The following is a 6397-nucleotide window of genomic DNA, read 5'->3' as shown; positions in this document are numbered from 1 at the left end:
CTGTATGGAGCAGGGGTGGCCGGCTGCTGGCCAGGCCTGCTGGCCTGGAGGCTCTCAGGAGAGCCAGGCCTGCCCCGGTGGGCCCTTATCTCCCTCCTGCAGCACCCGCAATGCTGATAAGGGGCTGTGGGGAAGCCTGATTTATGGACACCCAGCTCCTCTGCCACTGCGGCTCCATCCGGCCCCACTGGCCTGTGGGGATGGGGTTTTCCTGGGAGAGGGTGTTTGCATTGTGGGGGGTGCCTGTGCCCTTGACAAGGGTCACATTGCTTTTTAATTTCTTGCTGGAAGTGCATCTGGAAAGTTCAGGCAATTACTGGCTGGGAGACTCCCTCACAAGGCCGCAGTATTTATGAGCCCCCCCAGCCCGGGGGGTGCCAACCGCAATTAGAGGAGACGAGGGAGTGAAAGTTGCCTGCGGTGAACTCCAGCGGTGTGGGGGAACAACCCACAGGCCACTAGCGGAGGGAAAAGGGCAGTAGATCTGTGGTCTAGCGGGGAAAAGCAAAGATATTGTCCCAGGGAGGAGGTGGGGAGGATGGGAAGGGACAGCAGCAGCATGTGGGACAGGTGGGACATGAGTGGGACAGATATGGTATGGAGGAACGTGCTGGTCACCTTATGGTGAAGATATGGTGTGCATGAGGAGGATAACACACGCGTACATTGGCCTCGTTTGCTGTGCCTGAGCCCTCAGCGGTGTTCAGAGTGTAATGATATAACAGATGCTGGGCTTGAAGATTTGTGCCTATGCACAGCCCTCCTGGGCCCCATGGAGGGGCTTCAAAGCATGCTTCAGTGCATATACATCCTTTAAATGCTGCATGCTGATGAGGCAGCATTAAGGGGTCATCAGCCTGATCCATTCCCAAAAATTTTTTGCCTGCATAACCCAATTAATTAAGGAAAGAAAAAGTCATCCTGTCCCTCCCGTTGATGCGGCAATGCTGTCAAGAGTCTTAAGACGATGTGCTGTTCTGCTGGCAGCAAATTCATCAGGGATAAGCCACCCTGGCAAAGGCAGACCTTTTGCCAGGGGAAGCTGTGTCTCCATGGGGAAGGTTTGCTACAGCATTTTCCGTGCAAAAAAGGCCTTGTTGGAAAGTACAGCGAGGTGCCCTAAGTGGTGGCAGATGGAGAAGTTTGTGATCGAGCTAAGTCAAAGTGGTGGAAGAAGACTGGCTGGTGGCCCCCTGTCCCCACAGATCCTGTCCCCTCTGCGATCTAGTTCATGAAGTGGCTGCTACCAAGCTGAGCCTGGTGTGTCTTGCTAGACTTGGCCGAGGTCTCGTGCGCTGCATTAGCTGCCAGGGCAGTTGTGCTGCTTGAAGACACGCACCCATCCATGAGCCGGCAGGCTTGTCCTCGCCGGCGTGTCAGTGTGAGAGTAGGTACATGCGTACAGTAATTGAAGAGATCAAGACTGAGTGCACCCAACAGACCGACAAAGCCAATTACCCCGCAGGAATTTCTGCTCCTCAGGCTCGGATGGTGATTACAAAACCTTTGCCATTAAAAATTAGCCAAGGGAGAGACTTGTTGCCAGAGTCCAGTAGGAATTTCCCATGCCCATCTGATACAAAGAGCGACCACAAAACGTGCAGATGCCAAACCATGAACACCACCTTTTCACTGGCCTGGCCTTCCCCTGTGCTTAAGGAGATGGGTAACATGACACACGGGTGCATATATATCCACAGACACAGAGCATGTGTCCACATATATTGGCACACAGAGCAAGCAAACCGTAAAGCTGCAGTAATAGGAGGTTGTGAAACCCAGACTGATTGCGCTGACAGCTCCCATTTCTGGCTGCGTGCTCTGGGCCCAGCTGCGGGGTCTCGGGGTGAAGGCGGAGGAGGGATGAGCGCCAGGGGGAGGGGGTCTGGCTGCTGACATCCCCCGTCCTGGAGACTGGAAAGGAAAGCCATGACCTGCCCCCACCCTGTGCAGGTGGCCCCAGGACCTCTGGGTGCGTGGGGTGGAGGGAACGAGAGTGGGAAGGCTACAACTGGACCAGAACTACAAGCCTGGCTGCCCTGCTTCTCTGTTACAGTCACACTGTCTCCCTGGCCTCCCTGCTTGGTTTGGGTGTTCACTGCAGAGTTAATAAGATTATAACTCCAGTGTTGCTGGTAACTTGTGTTTCATCCACACCCACATCCCTATAAATCAGAGATGCTTTTTGACTTGAGCTGGCTGGTCAGCCAAGGAGATGGGCTAGAGTACAATCGCAAGGCCGCTGACATAACTGCTCTGCAATGTGGGTGCAGGCTAGCCCCTCACCCATGCTCCTAGTCCTCGAGGGGCTTCCTACAATCCGCCCCCTTTCCCTGGGTCAGACAGACACCTCTCCTCCCAGTTCTCTGGGAAAGGGCTTAGAGAGCTGTGCAGTTTTCCTGCACGGCACTCAGGGCTGTGGGATAAGGCCCCAAAAGAATGGAGGGGAGCCAGCAAGGCACTACTCCTCTCTTGCAAAGTCGGGTAGCTTGAGAGGAGAGACTGGAGGGTAGACTGCACAGGATCATCTGACCATGCAGATGAACCCTTGCTGGCATAAACCCTGCTCATCATAAAAGTTGGCTCCTGCAGTAGAACACCTAGGGATAATCTGTCCTCTCACCCTACGCTGTCAGTCCTGCTATTTTTCATTTCTCCTTCCTGTACGGTTTGGTAGTAGAAATAGTAAACCTTTTTATAATAGTCTGTTTTCTGGGTGGTGGTGGTGTGGAATTCAATCCTGTGCAGAGAAAGTCGCACTAGGCTGGAATCCACTGGAATCTCACTTAGGCCCAAACCTTTCCCGATGTATTCAAAGGGAGTTAAAAAAGCAAATTACCTGGTGTTATCCCTCTGTACTACATGAGTGTCAGTCTAGTATATTCCCCTCTCCCCCGTATACTGCCTGATTTCAGTTTTGGTAGGACAGACAATGCCACTGGAAACCTCTTAGCAATAGGTCTGTGAGAGCTTCCTGTGTACCCAGTACTCCTGGTACCCTTGCAGCCATGTGTCACTTTCACCAGTGTGCCATGCCGCTGTTTCTGTTTCCTGACTAGGGAATAAGGTGGGAGAAGGGATGTGATCAAGTCACTTGGCCTTAATTCTCCTGTTGGGAGAATTAGTGAGCACGATGAAATTTTTAGAAAGCTTCACACCTCTTCTCTAGCAGACCTTTCAAGCCTCATTAAAAGTCACTCTCCCAAAATGAATTTGCTGGTACAACTCTGGCCCTGGCCCTGCAAGGAGCAATTTGTGGGTCAGCTTTGGAGCCCACACCGAGCCCCTGTCAGTTAATGAGGCCTGGAGGTTGAGCAGGAGAAGACACTTGTAAGAAACACATGGCAGAATCAGGGATTGTGTTTGTAACCCCCCAGCACCTTGACAGCAATATTTGTGATTTGAAATAGTTTCTTGTATTCCTGTTATAACCCAGTGGAGATACCCAATGTTGCTCTCCTGGTACATAGGCTGTGTGAAGTATACAGAACCTTTAGCAGAGAGGAACTTCATGCTCCAACTCAGGAAGAAGTAATACAGCTACTTTGCTTCCTAAGCTCCCTTTGTTTTTCCTGTGCTCCACATCTATTCCTTGCAGCCCTTCTGTCCTCTTATTCCCTTAAGGAGTTTGCAGTGGTTTGTTAAACTTGTTGTTTCTGCATGCCAGTGAAGTGCCCCCAAGCATCACTTTCTTTGTGTTCCACTCAGTCCTCGGCAAATTCACTATTCAGTTCTCCAGCACTGCATGGTGCAACTCTCAGTGCCTCCGTTTGCCACTGTTACAAATATGCCACTGAACAGTCTGGAAGCAGGAGGTGCTGGCTGAATTTTTAGCTAAATTAATTCATCATACTAGTGCTAAACAATCCTTTATAGTGCCCTGACACTTTGAGAAACCTGGGACTGCTTATTTAATGAAATCTCTGGCTGATTCTGGCTTGAGTTAGGGAAAGCCTGTAAAGCTCTGGCACAGAAAGGCACCGTCAGACCTTGGTGTGTTCCTGACCTTTTTCCCACCCTAATTCCAGCCTGGGTGTCAGAGGCTGTGGTCCCACGTGCTACCACGCTGGAAACACTATGTCCTCTGAGCACAACCTTGTGAAGCCGCCTGCTGCTGACCATTACTCCCTTTCTTGATGTAGTGAAAGGATGCAGAGATGAAACCACCCTTACTCAGCCTCATGATCTCAGTTCAGTGAGTATTCAAGACGAAGCCTTACTGGTGCTGCATAGGATTGCACAATCCCAGCTTCAGGGGCTGCCATGTGGGTGTGCGTACACTCTCCGCGCTGGAAGAAGCACAGAGAGTTCCTTGTAACAGCCTTTGTTTCAAGGCTCTGGGGAACATCTTAAAAACCTGTCCCTCTCCTATGTCAGCCGTAACTTCCTTTGCACGTCACTGGAACACACACAGTGAGTGGGAGAGGTAATGACAGTGGAAAGAGAAAGTACTCACAATATAAACACACTTTCACCTTGCACAGATAGCCAAGAGAGCCCAACAAATGGCTCTGCCAGGAAGGGAATCTCCTTCCAGCCTGGTGTGTCTGCTAGGGGAAGGTCACAGATGTGGCCTGCACAGACACTGAATTTTCTGTAGGGCAATATGGTGCTGCTAGGAGTGCTGTCTCTGATGCTGCACTTGTTTACTGCGGTGTGGTGTGGCTCTGGGAATTGCAGCACAGAAATATCCAAAAGGTTTTATACTTGGCACACATCACACAAAGCTGTGGCTTGGAAAACTCTGGCTGGCCTATCTTTTCTTCCAAATACTCAAGCAAAATGCTTGGAAATGTCATTCTGCAGAAAGTTTTGATTTCTTACTTTTCCAATTAATTTGGGGAGAAAACAAAAGTCCTGGAATTTCCCACAAAGCAGAATTTCTGTTTTTCAACCAGCTTGACTCAGCAAGATTTTTTCCCACAGGAATTTGGCCATAAGCATTCCTACCAGCTAGGCAGTTTGTATGAATCTCTGAAGATGGTGAAAGCAAGAGAAAAGTATCTCATAAGTCATCATGATGTTGCTGTTTCATAGCCATGTGTACAGAAGATCATCTCACCTTTCTCTCCATCCCCCCATGCAAGTTTCCTGAGAACAGCCTGTGCAGATGGATATCAGAGTGAGGGTCTGCAGAGGGTCTGAAGGGCCAGAGCTGACTGAGCTGTGCACTGTGAATTGTTCCTTGCACACAGCTTCCCCCTTTGTTTCTCTTTATGAATGAGCTCAGTTTTTACAACAGAGTTTCTTGGTTGCAGTTACACAGAGAGCTCAGCCTTTTTTTATTATCAGTAGATAACTGACTTTCAGAAATAATGTTTTTTTGGGTATCATTTGTGCTCCTGAATTCATCAGTGGGGAAGGGTGGTGTGGAGAGAGTGGGGACGAGAGGCAGTGAAGTGTTTCAGTGACTGTGCACCAGACATGGCTTGAGAGGCCTCATCCTGAGCTCGGTATTGAGACCTGAGAGAAGAGCTGGATGTGGTCTGGTCTGTCCTCACCTGGATGGGATGTAAGAGTGATGGAGATTTTACCATAGTCTTTGTGTGGCTCCCTCTCTCAAAGTCGTTTCAGAAAACAAAACCAAAACAAACAAGCAAACAACGACAAACCCCAGCCAATTAATACCTGGGCTGCTTCTTTGCTGAAAAACAAAAATCTTGAGGATTCTCCTGGCACTGCTAACAGAGATTTGCTGAAACCAAGTATAGCTCTGGAACTGCTGAAGTCTGTGGCCTAGGGGCAGCTGGAGGTCAGACTAGATGTTCTGGCTGGCCCTCTATGGCCTCAAGAGACTGTGAACCTCAGATAAAAAACAATGTTACCCTGAGTCAAGTTCAAAGTCTATGAATTGAGAATTCAAGCCTGAGCCTAGCTCAGTGGAAAGGAACAAATTCATGGTATTTGATGACAGTGCAAGATGTTACTAGGAAGTTTCCCTGCTTATGCTTAGCAAAAGCCAAACAACTGACTGTGTTCATGGCCAAAACATTTATTTTCTTTATGGAGTGAAAACAGAACCTGAAGTGCAATAAATAGCTTCTGAATGTGCCTTCATCTCTGGGCCAGTGCAGGAGGTCTGACACTTTTAAAAGCCTGCTGGAAACTTGGGCTTTGATTGCTGCTGTCAGAATAGCTGCTGCCTTTTCTGTGGTTTCATCAGGGATGTATCCCCTGAATTTGCGCCTGGGCCTGAGCCTGCACTTGCAACCAATCTTGTCTGGTGTCCACCTGGTTTTCCTCATGCCCGTGATGTGGTTTCATCGACTCTGGGGTGTTCTGCATATGGCCACGCATGTGCTAACCTGCAACTGCTCTGCAGCTGCGGGTGGGGATGGCTGTGTGGAGCAGGGCACAGGGAGTTTGCCAGGGTTCAGATTTCTTCCTGGCCGGGCTT

This window comes from Anser brachyrhynchus, assembly GCF_964034855.1.
Source record: "Anser brachyrhynchus genome assembly, chromosome: 3".
NCBI classification, from domain to species: Eukaryota; Metazoa; Chordata; class Aves; order Anseriformes; family Anatidae; genus Anser; species Anser brachyrhynchus.
This window is presented reverse-complemented; position numbering follows the sequence as displayed.